Source organism: Corylus avellana, chromosome ca6 (genome assembly GCF_901000735.1).
Source record: "Corylus avellana chromosome ca6, CavTom2PMs-1.0".
Classification (NCBI taxonomy): domain Eukaryota; kingdom Viridiplantae; phylum Streptophyta; class Magnoliopsida; order Fagales; family Betulaceae; genus Corylus; species Corylus avellana.
Genome location: NC_081546.1, coordinates 17,675,617 through 17,695,930, shown reverse-complemented (window position 1 = coordinate 17,695,930; position 20,314 = coordinate 17,675,617).

The window sequence follows — 20,314 nt, the reverse complement described above, 5'->3', positions numbered from 1 at the left end:
ATCATTACTGTTATGAATCCATTCATGCATTTGATGGATGACCATTTAGTTCCATCTCTTGGAATTCTACACATTCATGTCATCTTTTATAATTCGTATAACATTCATGTAATACATTGATGTAGCCTTTTGAGTTATACACTACCATTTCATATTCCTTGACCTCCCATTGTGATTCCATGTCTATAAAATAGAGTATTGAGTAGTGTGTAAAAGATAATAATAGAGAAGAATCATACATAGTTCCTGAAAAACTAGTTTTACATATTGCAATCTAATTATCTTGTCTTGTTATTTTCTTTGATTTTACAACATGTTATCAGCACGAAGCTCTAGCCTTTTGATCTTCAAAATCAAAAGCTATCTGTGAGGTATTCTCAGTTCATTGTAAGTTTTTTTAACATTTAGTAATCTTATTATCTATTTTTTAATTAACATTCTAACATATGCTTAAAATTTTTTAGTGTTTTAAGAATCACTTTATAATATATGCATATTATGATCCATGTGAGATTTATATGAACTAGAATGTTATTATACTAATGCTATGAATATGATTTCTTATAGTTTATATTTTGAAAATTTTTGGTTTGTGTATAATATTACTTAATTTTAAATAATGTTTATTTATTTAATTATTGATATATTTTTGTATAGATAATGTCAAATCTTACAAAACTTGAGTTTGTCGCCCTTGACATTTCTGGAAATAATTACTTATCTTGGATCCTTGATGTTGAGATCCATCTTGAAGCTATGAATCTTGGAAATACTATTAAGGAAATTAATCAAGCATCCCAACAGGATCGCGTTAAAGCAATGATTTTTCTTCGCCATCATATGCATGAAGAATTAAAAACTGAGTACCTTACGGTAAATGATCCATTAACCTCGTGGAATAATTTAAAGGAGAAATACGAGCACCAGAAGGCAGTTATCCTCCCAAGAGCTTGTTATGATTTGATGCACCTAAGGCTATAAGATTTTAAGACTGTCAGTGACTATAACTCTGCACTCTTTAAAATTAGCTCACAATTAAAATTGTGTGGAGAAAAAGTCACTGATGTGGATATGTTAGAAAAAACATATACCACATTTCATGCCTCAAATGTGCTATTGCAGTAGCAATATCGAGAGCGTAATTTCACAAGATATTCTGAACTAATATCTTGTCTTCTAGTGGCTGAGCAAAACAACGAGCTATTAATGAAAAATCATCAATCTCGTCCAACGGGTTTTACACCATTTCTTGAAGATAATAGAACCTCATTTAATGGTAACAAAGGAAACCGCGGTCATGGACGTGGACGTGGACGTGGTAGAAAAAAAGAAGGGTAAATGTATAATAAGTCCCTAAGTCAAGGCAAGGCTTCCATACATTGTTGAAAGGCTGAGATTGCCTAAGGGTTTTTTAACCCCGTGAAATTTAAAAAAAAAAAAAAAATGACGAAAATTTATTTCGTTTTAGCTCTCGTTATTTTTTTTTTCTATCCAAAACTTCTTCTCACTCTGTTTTCACCATACCCAAAACATACTATTTTGTTTGCTTTTTATACCCAAAACTGGTACTCCATTTTCTTTCATCCCTTCCCTAGCAAAGTTCTTCTTCTTCTTCTTCTTTTTCTTCCATTTTTCCTTTCTTTTTATTCTGTTTAATTTAGGAATGATAATCATTTCATGTAATTTTGATATTTGATGATGAAGATTTGATTTTTAGGGGGTAGGATTCGGTATTATTCCTGGTTTCAGTCAATCAATCTCAATCTTAATCCCTTCTTGATAATCTAAAGGAAATTCTATCTTTGGTGGCCGAGGAGGAGGCCAAGTTTTTAACTTTTTTATTTTTTTTTAGCTTTATTATCATACTTACAGAGTATCATTAGCCTGAGAATTGGTTAAAGGGGATGCTGGGTTTTTGGGGGGTGGATGAGGTAACTTTTTGTTTTGTTCCTATCTTTAATAGTTGCTTAAAGCTATATGGGATTGGTGGAAGAGAGAGCTTTCATTCTTGTTGGCCATCCCCTCCCACAATTTTCCCACTTGGCTTATTGTGAAGAAGAAATAAGAAGAAGATCTAGTCCATTTTGGATATAGTTAGAAAATAGAGAGAAGACGTTTTGGGTAGAAAAAAAAAAAGAAAAAGAGTTAAACAGAATAAATTTCCGTTAATTTTTTTTTTTGATTTCTCGTTAGTCTTTGGGATAAAAAAACTCTAAGGCAATCTCAACCTTTGAACCAAACTACTGAGGTAGTTTGGTTCACAGCATGTAAGCCTCCTCCCCTCAGTCAACCCTCCAAAATTAAAAACTCCTTAAGTTTTTTTTTTTCTTTCAAAATTTACTCTCTGGGTCAATGGAAATGCCAATTTAATTTCTGCCGCCAAATTTTTTTAACTGCCATTAACTAGGGTGAAACGCCTTTTTGGATAGGGCCACATCAGACTATTTTTTACAGGTAGGATCCAAAACACACTGTTTTGGCCCTATCCAAAACAGTGTGTTTTGGATAAACTTGGGGTTTTATTTGTTGAACCCTCATACTCGTGCAATAGCCCTTCCCCGAAGCCAAAGCTGCCAGCTCTCCCTTGCGCACCGCAACCAAAAAGCCTGTCTCTACTCTAACTCTCAGGTTAGAGTTTTTGATTATTACTTTTTTTTTATCCATTTTTGTTTATCTGTGGGAGTTTTTGATTATCTGGGGTGCCAAAAAACGGTCTTTAGTTTAAATTAGAGTACGTCTATTTCTTTTTTATTATCTATGAGAGCAACACATGACATTTTCTCGGAAACCAAACAATGCTTTCAGTATTACGATGGCACATCCTTATATAAAAAATAATAATAATAATAAATAAATAAACCAAGGTAGATGCTTTCATCTTTCCTGTTGTGAAAAGGCATTGGGAGTTCCAAAAAAAGCCTGAACCGATCAAGAATTGTAAATATGATTGATTCTTATTTTTACAGTTTGGATAATATACATAATCTACATAGTTTGGTTCCATTATCTTTCTCTGGTGAAGTTTTCGTATGAAGGTGTTTTGAAGAATGAGTTCTACGACCCCGTGAAGTGCTCCATGCTCGTGCAAAAAGAGCTTTTTATGCTCCTCTGTTTCTGGCCTCCATAAACAGAGCTACACATATTGAAGAAATGAAATATGGAAAAGAGAAATTAGGGGAAGTGCCATCATAACACTGGACATTTTTGTACACGTTGTTATTAAGTTATCATTCGCAAAGCTAAAATCAGAGACAGAAGATGGGGAGGGCCCGTATAGGCCGGCTACCCAACCCCTAAAATTTTTTAAGGGAAAAAAAATAATATTAAGGTAAAATCATAATAATTTAGGCTTAGGCCCTTGGCTAAAAAAATTTTTTGCCCTATCCGAAATTTTTTTTTGCTCTATTCGGCTATTCCTAAATATTTTTTGGCCCTATCAAAAAAATTTTTTGGCCCTTACCTAGTCCATATCCAAAAAAAAAAATATTGGCCCTACCCATTCCAAGCCTTTTATCCCAATTCTCAGCTACCCTAATCTGCTACCACAATATGCCTGCCAGTGACAATCGAATAGAGCAAGTGAAAAACAAACTCAAAATTGACTCAACCTTCAAACTTCAAAGTTTAGAGTCTAAAGATTGAATGAACGATTCCTAGTTTCGGCATCATCAGCAGACAGCAGCCTCCCTCAGAGAAGTAGTAGATTCGGAGGTAAGTTCTTGAAAGGTTTATGAAATGGATCAAATCAAACAAATTACAAAATTAAATGATATTAAACTGTAAGGTGAAATAATATAAACAAACGTGAGAGAAGACTACAAGTTTGCTATGTCTGCAACTATTCTCTAATTTCTTTGTGCCTTTGTGCATTTTATTTTTGGCCATGTTGTGAGAATTGAGATACTGAGAAGACTTAAACAAAGCTAGACTCAAATATTTTCATAAGCATTTTATTTTCAATTTTTGGCTTTGTAGTCTTGTAGATTGTGTAGTCAATGCATTGGGTGAAGTATTGTATTTTTTTTCTTCAATGTTTGTGTGAATGCATTTGGTAAACAGTGAGCATATGGTCTTAGAAATCCATGTTTTCATTGTTTTTGTCTTTTCTTGCTATTGCATTTGTTGTGACTTGTGAGCATGTGGCCGTGTGTGCCCGTGGGAATTTCAAGGTGTTGCATAATTTCATTTGTTGTGACTTTTGAGCATGTCATGTCAGCATGTGGCGTGGGAATTTCAAGGTGTTCAAATGAAAACCAAATTATTGATGATGATGGGAATTTTATTTGTAGGTGATGGGAAAATCAAATACAATACTTGACTTTTTCAAAAGAAAAAATACACAAAGTTCAAATGTCAATGTTGATGATGCATCGTCGCCAACTTCTGATATCCCAGTTTTTGAAAATTCTCCGAACAAATCTCAAAGAATTGACATCAACAAATTTGATATTAGTTCATTGAAATTTGATCATGGATTGCGTTATTAGATATGAGATTATGATCCTAATCAACAGGATGAAATTCAACGAGTTTATATTAATGATGGTCCGTATCAGCCTAATGTCTCAAAGTACCCAAAATCTGGACAAGAAAATCACCTTCGTAGCTTTCAACCTTCGTGGTACCTACTATTTCCTACATGGCTTGAAAATTCACGTGATAAAGATGCAACATTTTATTTGCCATGCTTTTTCTTTAGTAAGCCATCTGGGCATCCTACGTAACTTGTATTCACTATAGATGGCTTTAGGAATTAGAAGAATTTTAGAGATGAAAAACACTATACTTTTCTCAATCATGTAAGGAAATATCCTAATTCATTTCATAGAATTGCTGAGAAGTCATACGAAGACTAGAAGAACCAGTCTCAACACATACAAAATGTGTTTGAGAAGTTCACTTTTGAACAAATTGCAAACAATTGACTACAGTTGAAAGCCTCAATTAATGTTGTTCGACTGCTTGCATTTTAAGGTATTGCTTTTAGAGGTCGGGTTGAAAGTGCGGGGTCAAAGAATCATGAAAATTTCCTTGAAATATTGGATTTGACGATTTCATATAATGAACAAATTGCTGAAGTGATAGCTAAAGCTCTAAAAAATGCCACGTACACTTCACCGTTGATACAAAAACAAATTTTACATGTTTTTTCAATCAAAGTGAAAAAGGCAATTCGTGATGAAATTGGTGATGCAAAGTTTTGCATAATTGTTGATGAAACTTGTGATGAGTCAATGAATGAGCAAATGACTATAGTTTTAAGATTTGTTGACAAAAAGACGTTGTGCGAGAACCTTTTTTTGGGTTTGTTCATGTCTCTGATGTAAGATCCGAGAAAATAATTAAGCTTATTATTAGTAACCTCAAAGTAATTTGAATTAATTAGTATAATAAATAATGCATGGAATAATTTAGAATAATAAATATAATAATAATAATGACTTTATCATAATTGAGATATATATGAGATGGATTAATAATAATAATATTTGTAAGATACAAATATAATTGCAATATTATTTAATGATGATATATTTATGTAATGTAAGTTTTAAGTGATAAAGAGATTAACTAATAATAATGTTAGTGTGACAATTGATCAATAAATAAAGAGAAAATTACAGTTTACCCCCCTCCCAAAGTTGTCAACGATTTGCAATTCCGCCTCCAAAGTTTCAATTTTTGCAATCCACCCCCCTAAAGTTTCAATTTTTTTTTTCAATTCTACCAATATTATCCCAAAATTTCCATATTGCCCCTGATTTTTTTTTTATAATTTTTTATGAAAACAAAAACAAATTTGGGGGTGCAAAAATGATCAGATGACCAAAGGGGTGGCTACAGCCACCACGAATTTTTTTTAAATTTTTTTAAAAAAAATAAAAATTAGGGGCAATATGGGAAGTTTTGGATAAAATTGGTTAAATTGCAAAAATTTGGAACTTTGGGAAGGTGGATTGCAAAAATTGAAACTTTGGTGTTCGAATTGAAAAACGCTGTCAACTTTGAGGGGGTAAACTGTAATTTTTCCATAAATAAAATAGGTTAATGGTACTAGAATAATAAAGTGTGATAATAATTCCTAGTGTGGTAAATGATTATATGTATGGGTAAATTGTAGTTGAAATAAATGGTAAGGGTGAAATATGAAATTAAGAAAGATGAATTAAATGTAGTGGGGGTAAATCTAGCAATTCTAAATAGATGGGGCTTTAAAATAGAAAGAGAATCTTATCTCATACCACGTGTCAGACTGTCATTGGCTATTAGAGATATTTTATCTCCTTAGTTTTTTTAAAAAAAAAACAAAAAACAAAAATTACATGAATCATTAGAGATTTCTTTAGGTTCAAAAATTTCGGGTTATTAAATTAATGGGTTGAAACTTTAATTTTACCTATTGATAAAGTATGGACATAAACCCAAATTTTATAGTTTGAATTAAATTTTGGGCTTTTGGTATAGGAACACTAGGAATGTTATTTAAATAGGTTAATTACATTTAAAGTGCTAATTAATCATAAATTTTCATGGGTTCCCTTGTAGTGAGAGATGCTTGTGGGATCCATGTATTTTGGTAAAGTTTGAGTTATTAGAGCCTAGAATAGAGCTTAATTATGTGTTTATTATGTAAATGCTTAGATGCATTGCGGTTGAGTCAAGAGTTCACCGGAAGGTACTCAACTGAACATGGTAAGTATTTTACTTACTGGGCAAAAGATACTATGTTTTAAGGTTTAAAAAATGTTTTATGATATTTTATCAATTTAATGATGTTTCATGAAAATTTTATATGAGCATTTTATGGCATGCGCATGAACATGGATGATATGAGGAGATGATGTTATATATATATATGCATGATGAATGTTATGAGGAGATGATGTTATATGTATATGCACGGTGGATGTTATGAGGAGATGATGTTATATATGTATATGTATGGATGATATGAGGAGATGATATTGCACGAACATGCATTGCATATGATTTTATGATAATGATGGTTGGTTTTATATAAGCTTTTGCCAGGAGTATCAGTATGCCTATGTGTAGGAGATGCAACTGCGCATAACGTATATTGATATGAATGGTTGAATATGATGATTTTTATACTAGGCATATCCGTATGTCCATGCACAGGAGATGCAACTGCGCATAATGTATATTGATATGAATAGTTGTATAAGATGATATCTAATGACTTTCAATATGTTTTATTGATTAGCTATGCTTATGGATTTGTATTCACCGAAAATAGTGAAGACACGTCTATAGGTGTAACTAAGCTATATAATTTGTAAGTATGTATAAAGTTACATGAGTTAGTATGCGCATGTTCTGAGAGCGGAAGATCGGGCTTATGTATACTCTCACAGTTGATTTAGTATGTTTTCAAATAATGGTCATTTTGGAAAGCCTAGAAAGTTCTATACTACTGAGCGTCTCTATTTCATAGAGACGGCAGACTCATAAATTCGCCTGCATCATAGGTGGTGGTGATTCTCGTGGTGCAGACGATGTTGTTAATGTTGATGCAGGTGCAAAGATTCTTATTGATGACCCAGTGGCTATGTATCTGAGTTACTACGACGCCTGCGGCATAAATGCATCAGATGTTATTTTGTTGGACTAGATAATAGTCCCCTTTTGTAGAGCATTCGTGTATATATTTAGACATTTTATTTTGTATATGGCTCGTATCGCATGTGACACTTTTGTATAATCATTCTTTTATATGTAAAACATTATTCACATAGATGTATTGTCAGCTCTAACGTGCTATGTATATATAATGTCTTTTATATTCCGCTGCGAAGATATAAACTTTGATTAATCATGGATGATGCATATAGCTCTGTGAGACTTACTATATTGTCAATCAGGTTAATGCACGGGTTCATGGCATATTGCGGTATCATTATGCCACTGTGACAATCCGCTTTGTTGTGGGTTATTGCTTTTTAAAAAAAGAACGAAAAATTTTTTAGTTGTGTTTTGGTTAATGGTTTGTACGTTTGTGATGATGGCTTGGCTTCTTTACTGAGAAAATATATGAAGGCTAAATTGTAGTGTTTCATATTGGCATTTTTTAGGTGTGTTTTATATATATAATTTGGGATTTTGTCAAACATCAATGAGTTTCAGTAAATTATTGCCAATCACAGATATGTTATTTGTTCTTTTTATATATATTATATATACATATCTATTACAAACCCATTGATCAATGTTTTACAGCTCATTGTATATATCTATTAATTTAAGTAGGTTTTACAAATAGAAGTATGTAGATTAAATTGTTTACTGGTGTTTATCAACTGTATTAGATGTAAGGTTGAAATTTAAAACCGTCTAACCGTTAACCGCTATGACCGCTAGCCGCCTAACCACTTTGAAAGCGGTTAGTAAAAACCGCTAACCGCCTAGGCGGCTGCGGTTAGCGGTTAGTGGGTTTTGGAAAATCGCTAACCGCTTTTATATATATATATATATATATATATATATATATATAATAAATTACAATATGTTGTTGTAGCATAGTGGTACATGCGCTAGTTTTTCAACAAGGCTTCTAGGGTTCGGTTCCCTTTAACCTTATTTTATTATTTTTAATTTTTTATCATATAGAAGTGCGTCGTTTTGCACTTCTATATATTCCTCTCTTTTCTAACCCTAAACCTAAATCCGAAGCTCCTCAGCCTCCTTGCATCAAACCGTCTACCTCTCAACTCTCAAGCATGCCTCACTCTTACACACTACGCAGCATCACTGCATCAGAAAAATCCAAATTTCTCTCTCTTCCTCCAACTCGTCGCTCCCTCTCTTAACTCGTCGTCTCTTGTCGCCAAGTAAGGTAAGTTTAGTAACTTGATTTTGATTTTTACATCATTTACACAAGAAAATGTTTATTGTTTGCAACAACTTAGAAATCAAACAATAAAAATTTGTAAATAATAATATGATGTCCTCTATTCTATTTCTTGCTAAATAATAATATGATGTCCACTTATTTTATTTTATTTTCGTAGTTCACTTGGTTTACAATTCCTTCAAAATTTATAAATCCAAATATTTATTTATTGCGAAATAATAATATGATGTCCTCTATTTTATTTTCGTAGTTCACTTGGTTTGGCTTATTTTTTGACTGAGACTTTGTTATGCAAACGAAATCAGAAGAAAATCAAAAGGAAATAGAAAGAGAGAGAGATGTGAGCACTTCTATGTGTACGTAAGTAAAACAATATTGTCAAATTACAAATTACGTCTTCATACAAATTACGTCTTGCATTTGTCCAACAAAAAAAAAAAACTTATTCCAACGTATGTATCTCTAAAAATGACATGAAAAGAGGTTGGAAAAGAGGGGTGGGGGTATGCGTAATTTTAAACCATGAAATTAGGTGTTAAATTTTTGGTTAAAATAATAGTTATATAATTAGATTTATCAATTTTTAGTTTTTATTTATTTATTTTAAGATAAATATTAATTTAACATAACATTAATTAGAACAACCGATATTTTCTAATTTTACTCTATCTCTTATTTAAAACAAAAATTTAACATCCTATTTGTTGGGGTGTGGATCAATATTAGAATAATAGTTACCTAATATGATATTTTTCATCATTTTGAAATAAATAACTAATTTAACGTTTATCAAATGCAAGGTCAAATAAAAATTATAATACTCTTGGTTTACAATTCCTTCAAAATTTGTAAGTCCAAATATTTATTTCTTGCTAAATAATAATAGGATGTCCTCTATTTTATTTTCGTAGTTCACTTGGTTTGGCTTATTTTTTGACTGAGACTTTGTTATGCAAACGAAATTATAAGAAAACCAAAAGGAAATAGAAAGAGGAAGAGATTTGAGCACTTCTAGGGGTCGTCCTTCACAAATTGCAGACAACAATTGATTGAATTATTTCTCGGTGAGTAACTATATGGCATCTACATTAATTTTATAAAAGGAAAATCTAGGGTTAACTAGAGTAATAAGGAATCCTAACATATTATGTTATGGATATATTCTAACATATAAGAATCCTAACATAGTAAGGAAAGGAAAGTGTTAGTACAGATTATTAAGAAAAATAAATTTGGGTTCCTAATATTATGATTAGGATAACTGATCTTGATGAATCTGGTGGCTATCACCTTTTCTAAGTTGTTGAAATCTTCATCATTTCCCAAATTTATGATCAACTGGATTCTACAAGAGAACTACTATACCTTTATTTGTAATGCTTGGATTGAAATTTTTGCCTTTTTTGGGGGGGGGGAGGGGGGAATATTTACTAGCAAGAACGAGTTTTTGGCTCCATATGGTGTACGCTGTCAAGTGTGGTTTATTCCCTAGATTTTTTTACTTGAAGCTACTATGCCGTGTCAAGTGTGATTTTGATTTTGGTATACTTACACCATTTACACAATTACCATGTATTAAGCAAATGTTATTGTTGCTAATTATTATCTATATAATAACAGATGGATGATACTTTGAGTGATGCAAGTAAGGCCACGGACACAAGTATCCCTCATCTTTAGATAGATTCTATTGAAAATGTTGAAACCCAATCATCTTCTTCCCTCAACCCTGAACAACAACAAACCAAAAGACCACCTATAAATCAGTCTATTGTGTAGGAACATTTTAAGAAAGTGGAACCTATTGACAAGAAGAACCCTAAAGCTGGTTGCAATTACTGCCAAAGGTTAATAGTGTGTCACTATAGGAGAAATGGAACGTCATCCATGATGACCCATCTTACCTCCAGTTGTCAAAACTCTCTACTTAAAAAATCTAAAGTGACCAAAGGCCAAACTCTATTGCCATTGTCACTTATGAAATCACCGGAAGGCACTATTAGCTACCAAGTTGGATTCATGAAGTTTGATCAAGAAAGATGCAGGACTTTGTTGATTGAGTATTTCATTGAAAGTGAGAGGCCCTTTAGGCATGTTAAAAGTCCTTCATTTAGAAAGTTGATGAATGGAATTGAAACTAGGTTCAAATTACCATGCCGTATTACTCTACAAAAAGATTGCTTGAAAATGTATGAAAAAGAAAAGCTTGTGTTGAAGGGTTTTTTGAGTGGTAAAATGGTTTGCTTAACTATTGACACATGGACATCTATTCAAAATTTGAGCTACATGTGTGTTACCGCTTACTTGATAGATAGTGATTGGAAAATGCATAAAAAAATAATCTAGTTTTGCCAAATTTCATATCATAAGGGTGAATTTATTGGAAGAAAGTTGGAGGTTACATTGTTAGAGTGGGAGATTGAGAGTGTTTTAACTGTTACAGTTGATAATGTCTCGGCCAATAAGTGGGGGATTGATCATATAAAGGGTATGATGCCAAAAAAGCTTAAAACTGTTTTAGGAGGCTAATTCATTCACATGCGATGTGCTGCCCATATTTTAAATATTGTTGTAAGGGAAGGCATAGATGATTTGAAAGATTGTGTTGGTATTATGAGGAATGCGGTGAAATATGTGAGGTCTTCATCATCAAGGTTCGCCAAGTTCACCAAGTTTAAAAGTTATATAGTGCGGAAAAATATTAAATGTGGGAAGATGGTATGCCTTGATGTTGCAACTAGATGGAATTCTACATATTTAATGTTGAGCACCGCTGAGAAGTACCAAAAAGCTTTTGATTTACTAGGTGAAGATGATGGTCATCCGTTTATTGTTCCTTCAATTACTGATTGGGAAAATGCAAGGATACTTGTGAAATTTTTAAAGGTTTTTTTATGATGCCACGTTGAAGTTTTCAGGTAAATATTGATAAATTAGTTATTTGCAAATTCAAATTACTTTACATCATTTATTAATTCATTTCAGTTATTTATTACTTTTTAGGTTCAACTCATGTCACCTCCAACTCATATTCATGCAACTTTGTATCATTCAGCGTACATTGAATGTTGGATGTCTTAGTCTTGATTCTATCTTGAGTGCTGTGAGTATGAATATGAAACTTAAGTATGAAAAGTATTGGGAGAATATGAATAACATCAACTTCATGATCTATGTTGCTTTTATTCTTGACCTCGTTCTAAAATGATGGTATTGGAGTTTTGGTTTGAAAGATGTAATGGGTCTGAGTGGGCAGATAAGATAAAGGGAATTGTGAAAGATCTTCTAAAACATTTGATGGACCAATACAATAAATTTCAGACGGGGTCGTCCTTTGTTGATGTGAATATCACAAATTCAAATGATATTTATGTTAATGTTATTTGTGATAACTTGGAAGATAACGAGGCGCAATTTAGAAAGATGTTCTCCCAACATGTTGAGAAAGTGAATGATTTGCAGTGTAGGTCCGAGTTGGATCGGTATTTACATGATGAGCCTGTAGTAGAAGCAAAAGAGTTTGATATTTTGGCCTGGTGGAAGATTCATGCATCCAGCTACCCTATCCTCGCAGAGATAGCTCGTGATGTATTGGCCATCTCTATTTCCTTTGTTGTATCTGAGTCCGCATTTAGCACCAGTGAACATGTGTTGGATTCCTTTAGAAGTTCATTGTCTCCAATTACTGTTGAGGCCTTAATTTGCATACAGAACTAGTTGTTGGACCGCATAAGCCATGATGAATTTGAGGATTTTTTGGAAAGCTGTGATGATATACGTAAATGTTTTTAAATTAGTGACTTGCAAATTTATTTATTTTTCATTACTTACTAATTCATTTAACTTATTCTATTGTAGATGTGCCTCAAGCTTCAAGTTCAACGACCGAATCATCTTTTGACTGAATAAATATTTAATTGAATTGTTATGGTAATTAAGATTATTATTTCATTACTTATTAATTTATTTATGCTAGATGCTACTTGCTAATGTTTTCCAATTTTTGCACAGGTGGAGATTGGCATGAATTTCTTTGAAAATGTTGGTTGAAATGAGTTGTTTTGGTTGATTGAATTTTGATGAACTTTTTTTGATTGATTGAAATGGGCCTCAAGCTTAAGTTCAACCATGTTGGTTTTTTTGGTTGCTTGTGAGTTTATGAACTTGTTTGTGTTTTATTTTATTTCTATATTGTGTAGAAGACTACAAGTGAAGTAATGATTTTGTTGTAATTTTATCATTATATTGTATGATATGTAGATTTGTAGAAGGTGGCCAACAAAATTTTGGTATATAGCAATTTTTAATGCTAAAATGGCCATTAAAAGGGAAAAAAAAAAAAAAACAAAAAAACAAAAACAAAAACAAAAAAAAAGGTTCAAAATGAGCAAAAAAAAAAATGATTAAAGTGAGCCCAAAATTGGTCCAAAATCGATCCAAAATCAGCCCACAATCGGTCTAAAAAAAAGCAAAAAAAAAGCCAAAAAAGCGGTTAACTGCTAACTGGGCGGTTAACCGCTACCCGGTTAGCGGAAGCGGTTAGTAATTTTACTAATCGCTAACCGCAACCGCTATTTCAGCCCTAATTAGATGGAGGACACTTTCAGTGATGCAAGTATCTTGCCAACGAGTAGCCTTCCCCTTGTTATGGAAGTGCAAGATGTTGAAACACATTCCTCTGAAAATATTAGAAATTCCTCACCTTCCCAATAAACCAAAAAATTACCTACAAATCAATCTATTGTGTGGGAGCACTTCAATAAAGTGGAACCAATTGACAATGACAACCCTAAAGCTAAGTGTAATCATTGTAGCAAGTTGATAGGGTGTCACTATAGGAGAAATGGTACTTCACCTATGATGACCCACCTCACCCGTGGTTGCCCAACATCTCCACTTTTGAAATCGAAAGTACCCAAAGGCTAAACTCTATTGCAAATGTCACTTAAGAAATCGGTCGAAGGCACTACTGGCAACCAATTGGGATTCAAGAAGTATGATCCGAAAATTTTAAGGAATTGGTTGGCTGAGTATTTCATTGAGAGTGAGATGCCTTTTAGGCTTTTTGAGAGTCATTCGTTTAGAAAATGGATGAATTTAGTTGAACCTAAGTTCAATGTACCAAGTCGTAATACTCTACAAAAAGATTGCATGAAAGTGTGTGAAAGAGAAAAGTTAGTGTTGAAGAGTGTTTTGCGTGGTAAAAAGATTTGCATCACTATTGACACATGGACATCCATTCAAAATTTGAACTACATGTGTGTTACCGCTCACTTCATAGATAAAGATTGGATACTACATAAGAAAATAATCAAGTTCTGTCTAATTTCCAAACATTCAGGTGAGCAAATTGGAAAAATGTTGGAGAGTACATTGCTAGAGTGGGGAATTGGTGGTGTTTACACTATTACAGTTGATACTGCCTCGGCCAATAAATTGAGGATTGATTATTTAAAGAAGAGGGTTGAAGGTTAAGAATTATACTGTTTTGGAAGCTGAATTTCTTTACATGCGGTGTGCTGCTCACATTTTAAATCTTGTTGTACATGAAGGCTTGGATGAGTTGGGTGATTGTATAGATAATATAAAGAATGTGGTAAAATATGTGATGTCTTCACCGTCTAGGATGACAAAGTTTAAAGATTCTATAGAGCGGAAAAATATTACATGTGCGAAGATGGTGTGTCTAGATGTTAAAACTAGATGGAACTCTACATACTTAATGTTGTGTACCGCTGAGAAATATGAAAAAACTTTTGAGCTACTAGGTGAAAAAGATCATTAATTTGTTGTTCCTTCTATTATTGATTCAGAAAATGATAGGACATTTGTGAAGTTTTTTTTATTATGCCACGTTGAAGTTTTCAGGTAAATGTTTAGAAGTTAGTTATTTTCAAATTCACTTTACTTTTTATTATGTATTAATTCATTTTAGTTATATTACGTTGCAAGTTCAAATTGTGTCACTTCCAATTCATATTTCATACAACTTTGTATTATTTAACATACATTGAATGATGGGTGTCTTAGTTTTGATCCTATCATGAGGAGTGTGAGTCTTAGTATGAAAGAGAAGTATGAAAAGTATTGGAGGGATATAGAGAATAATACAAACATCAACTACGTGATGTTTGTTGCTTTTGTTCTTGACTCGCGTTCCAAGATAAGGGCGTTAACGTATTGGTTGATAAAATACCATGGGCCTAAGAGAGCGAAGCCATAGTAAAAATAGTGAAATCCTTCATAAAACGTTTGATGAACCAATACAATAAGTTTAATACTAGTGAGTCGTCTACCATTCAGGCAAATGTAGGAAGTTCAAGTGGTAATTTGAATGTTGGTTGTGATGTCTTGGAAGATAGCAACTATCAATTTAGGAATATGTTTTTCCAACACGTTGAGGAAGAGGATGATTTGGCATGTAGGTTGGAGTTTGATCGGTATTCATTGGATGTGTGTAAAAAAACAATAAAAGATTTTGATATTTTAGGTTGGTGGAAGGTTAATGCGTCCAAATACCCTATCATCGCAGAGATAGCTCGTGATGTATTTGTCATTCTTATTTTCACTGTTACTTCTGAATCCGCATTTAGCACCGGTGGGCATGTATTAGATTGCTTTAGGAGTTCATTATCTCCACTTACCGCTGAGGCCTTGATTTGCACACACAACTAGATAAAGAACCGCCTAAGCGATGCTGAGTTGGAGGAGTTTTTGACAGAATTTGATGAGCTAGGTAAATGTATATAAATTAGTTATTTGCAACTTTATTTAGTTTTTATTATTTATTAATTTATTCTAATTATTTATTCATAGATGTGATTCAACTTTCAAGTTCAAGTGCTGCTTCATCTTTTGCCTAGAGCTTTGTTAGTAACAAAGGTTATCATTTTTTGAATTGTCATAGTATTTTGATTACAATACAATTATATTAAACACGTTTTGATATGTGTACATGCTTGTGCCTTAATATTATTATGTTTAAGTTTATAACTTTTCTTCTTTTGATGTCCACATGATTTGCTACAGGACCAAATGAGATGATTGATGAAGTTTTAATGTTTTATTTGAACTTCTTTTATATGTTGTGTTGAACTATATATATATATATATATTGTGACAGTTGTCTGAACTTTTTTTTATATGTTGTGTTGATTTTTTTATATATTTTCTTTTTTTAAAAAAAGTTAACCGGTTATGATTTAATATTTAAGGAAATTTTTTTAAAGTACAAGTAAATGTAAATTTTGGGTCAAATATTTTTTATTTTTCAATATGAGCTCTTTTTATAGCAATTGGGCCCAAGAAGACACTAAAAATACACACAAAAAAAGGTAGAAAAAAAGCCCAAAAAAGCCCTTAAAAAGACCCAAAAAGCAAAAAAAAGAGCCAAATTAAAAAAAAAAAACGGTTAGCAGGTGGTTATCTATTTCACTAACCACTAACTGACGGTTAGTAGCTAATCGCTAATCGCTAACCAACGGTTAGTAACTAATCGCTAATCGCTAACCGGCGGTTAGCGATTGTTGTTAGTGAAATCTACTAACTGTTAAGGCGGTTACGGTTAGCGGTTATTGCCAATAACCGCTAACTGTAATCGCTTTGACACCCCTAGGAGATGAGACCCGTAGTTGGATTTGCATGGTAAACTTAAGAGATGTCAGCAGGGTATAAAGAGGTGGGTTAGAAAGAAGGTGTAGCCAACATAGGTGCTCATACAAGAAAAAACAAGAGAATTGGAGAAGATCCAAGAACAAGCAAACACATCTGATAGGCACCGTGAAAAAGCTATCAAAGAAAGTTTGCATGAATTAATGGAGCAAGAGGATATTAAATGGCGTCAACGGGCAAAGGAGGAATGGTTGAGAAACGGAGACCGTAACACCAAATACTTCCTTGCGTGTGCAAATCAACGACAAAGAAGGAACATAATTGAACAAATCCAAGACAATGGGGAATCAGGAATGGCTATGTGCAGACCAGACATCCAATGAGCAAGCTTTTATTGCTTTCTACCAGGACCTTTTTATGACAGCAGTACCCCAAGATGTGGAGGAGTGCACTAACGCTATTAGGGGAAGACTCACTAGTGAGATGAAAGCCCAATTGGTTGCTGTTTTTTCCGAAGAGGAAGTGTATAGAGCCTTGATGCACATGGCACCACTTAGAGCACCGGGGCCTGACGGATTCTCTGTTGGCTTCTATCAAAAACACTGGGCTACTGTTGGCCTGGAAGTATGTAATGCAGTTTTATTTTTTCTTATTGGCTCTAAGATGGATGGGAAAATTAATGTAACTCATATTGCACTAATCCCAAAAAAAAAAAAAAAAAAATAGTTCCTAGCTATGTCTCTGATTTCAGGCCAATAAGCCTTTGTAATGTGGTTTATAAATTAATCTCCAAGGTATTGGCAAATAGGCTCAAGCTAGTACTTCCACATGTTATTTCTGATAACCAGAGCGCCTTCATTTCAGGCAGACTGATCTCTGATAATATTATTGCAGCTTATGAAACTCTCCATTCCATGCACACGCGAATGTGGAGTAAAGTAGGCTATATGAGTATCAAGTTGGTTATGAGTAAGGCCTATGACAGAGTGGAGTGGGCTTTTTTGGAGGCAGTTATGCGTAAGATGGAATTTCCTAGAGGGATGGATTAAGTTAATCATGGAATGTGTTTGCACAAGTCTCTTATGCTATCCTAGTTAATGGTTAGCTTGTTGGAAATATTAAGCTTTCATGGGGAATTTGCCAAGGTGACCCGCTGTCCCCTTATTTGTTCTTACTATGTGTTGAGGCACTTAGTTCTCTTTTGATCCAAGTTGAGCGGAAGGGAGTTATTACCGGTGTACCTACTTCCAGAAAGGGCCCTAGATTAAGCCATCTATTCTTTGCAGATGCCAGTTTAATTTTTTGTAAGGCAAATTCGGTGGAATGGAGAAGGTTAATGAAGCTGCTAGAGAAATATGAAGTTGCTTCAGGGCAGAAATTGAATAAGGAAAAGACATCTATTTTCTTCAGCCGCAATACAAGTCTGGAAAAGAGGCCTGAGATCTCACAATTATCGGGTTTGCAGGCAACCCAAAGCTATGACAAGTACTTGGGACTTTCGACATTATTGGGGAAATCACGGTTATAGGCTTTCAAAAGTATCAAGGATAGAGTATGGGCATGCCTCAACAACTGGAAGATGAAGTTTTTATCACAAGCTGGAAAAGAGTTTTTAATTAAGTCGGTAGCTCAGGCAATCCCTACTTATTGCATTAGTGTTTTTTAGCTCCCGATTGTTTTGTACAAAGAAATTCAAAGGATGATGCATCAATTCTGGTGGGGGCACGAAGAGAACACATTTAAAATACATTAGATGAGCTGGGAAAAAATGGGCACATCAAAGTCCAATGGAGGCTTGGGATTTCGTGACTTGGGGACTTTTAATGAAGCACTGTTGGCTAAACAAATATGGCGAGTATTGCAGTGCCTGGAGACTTTGGTGGCAAGAATTCTCAAGGCCAAGTACTATCCATCTTGTACGATTTTGGAAGCAAAACTGGGAAACCGGCCTTCCTTCACTTGGAGGAGCATTATGGCAGCTCATCAGGTTATACAAAATGGACTTATATAGAGGATAGGAGATGGACGGGATATTAGAGTGTGGGGAGATAAATGGATCCCGACTCCAACATCGTTTCAAGTCCAATCCCCGAGAGGTAGCCTCGATGAACAGACATGGGTTGCTGAGCTTATAGTTCATTACACAAAGCAATGGAGAGACAACCTTGTCTCTTAGATGTTCTTACCAAATGAAGCAGTAGTGGTTAAAGCTATCCCCATTTGTCCCTTACAAGTTAAGGATTGATTAATATGGTGATGTACAAAAAATTAGTTTTTTTTTTTGGTTAGAAGTGCCTATTACCTGGAAATGGAGAATTTGGCCAACAAGTGTAGTGGATGCTCTGTGATAAACGACAACGATGAAGTGTGGAAGGTTTGCTGGAAAATGTAGGTCCATAACACAGTCAAGATGTTTATGCGGAGAGATTTGAATAACCTCCTCCCTACTAAGGTTAACTTGACAAAGAAGGGGGTGAGCCAAAGCAATGTTTGCCCTATCTGTGAGGTAGTGGAAGAGACGGTTGCTCATATACTATCGAGTTGTCCCTTGTCGTTGGATGTGTGGGGATGTGGACGGGCAAAAATTCAAAAGGTGGCACCAACAGGTATTGATTTCCCTATCATTGTTAGGATGGTACTGGATCAGTGTGACAGTGAGGAGTTTACGCTTTTTGCTATTATAGCACGTCGTATATGGCTCTAACGTAATTCTGTGGTTCATAGGGAAAATTTTACCCACCCAACCCAACTCCTACATGAAGCAAAAACATCTATGGATGATTCCCAGAGGGCGAACCAAGGTGAGAAGTTGGAGGAACCTCCTGCACTAGAACGCAGGATTACTAAGTGGCTTCCCCCACCTGCTGATGTAATAAAGATGACCTAGGATGCCTTAGTAAATGTAAAGGAGGGACATATTGGTTTGGGCCTTATTGCTAGGAATTCGAATGGGGATTTTGTGGTTGCAAGGAGCTTAACTAAGGAGTTCAGGGTAGATCCTAATACGGTAGAAGCATTGGCAGCCCTAAATGCTATCCTTTTTTGTAAGGAATTGAGCTTGGACAATGTCATCATCGAAGGGGATGCACTGGTAGTTATTAAAGCCATTGAGGTAGAAGGACCAAGCTGCAGCTGCTTTGGGCATTTTATTGAAGGCATACACCTAGCTATGAGAGGACTGGAGAGTGTTAAATTTGCCCATGTATTGAGGGATGCCAATAATGTTGCTCACATGTTAGCAAAACTGGCTACCGCCCGTGTCACAGATTCTACTTGGTTGGAGAACATTCCGCCAAGTATTTGTGATATTGTAAGGAAGGAACAACCCCTTCCTACTGTGTGATCTAAGGATCGTTTTATTATAGTTTAATGAATACAATTATTCGTTTAAAAAAAAAAAAAAAAATTTATCATATGGAAACCCCTTACAATCTGAAGTTTTACGTTTAAGGGAATAAATGTTCTTGGTGGTTGTGTTATATGATTTATATAATCACTATATGAGAGTCTAAAACTATGAAACTTGACCGTATGATCTTTTAAAATAAATAATTCAGATGATTATATCAAAATTTAAATGTCCGATCATTTAAAAAAAAAAAAAATCAGATGATCATCATATCAAAATTTGATCTTCTAATCTTTAAAAAGAATAGATTAGATATCGAAATCTGACTGTCTCATTTTTTTTATTTAAAAAAACATAAATAAGACAGTCATATCAAAATACGACTGTCTCATCTTTATCTCATCTTTAATATATATATAATCTGACGGTCTAAATTAACTAATATAATTATATTAAAAATTCATCAAACAATATTATGT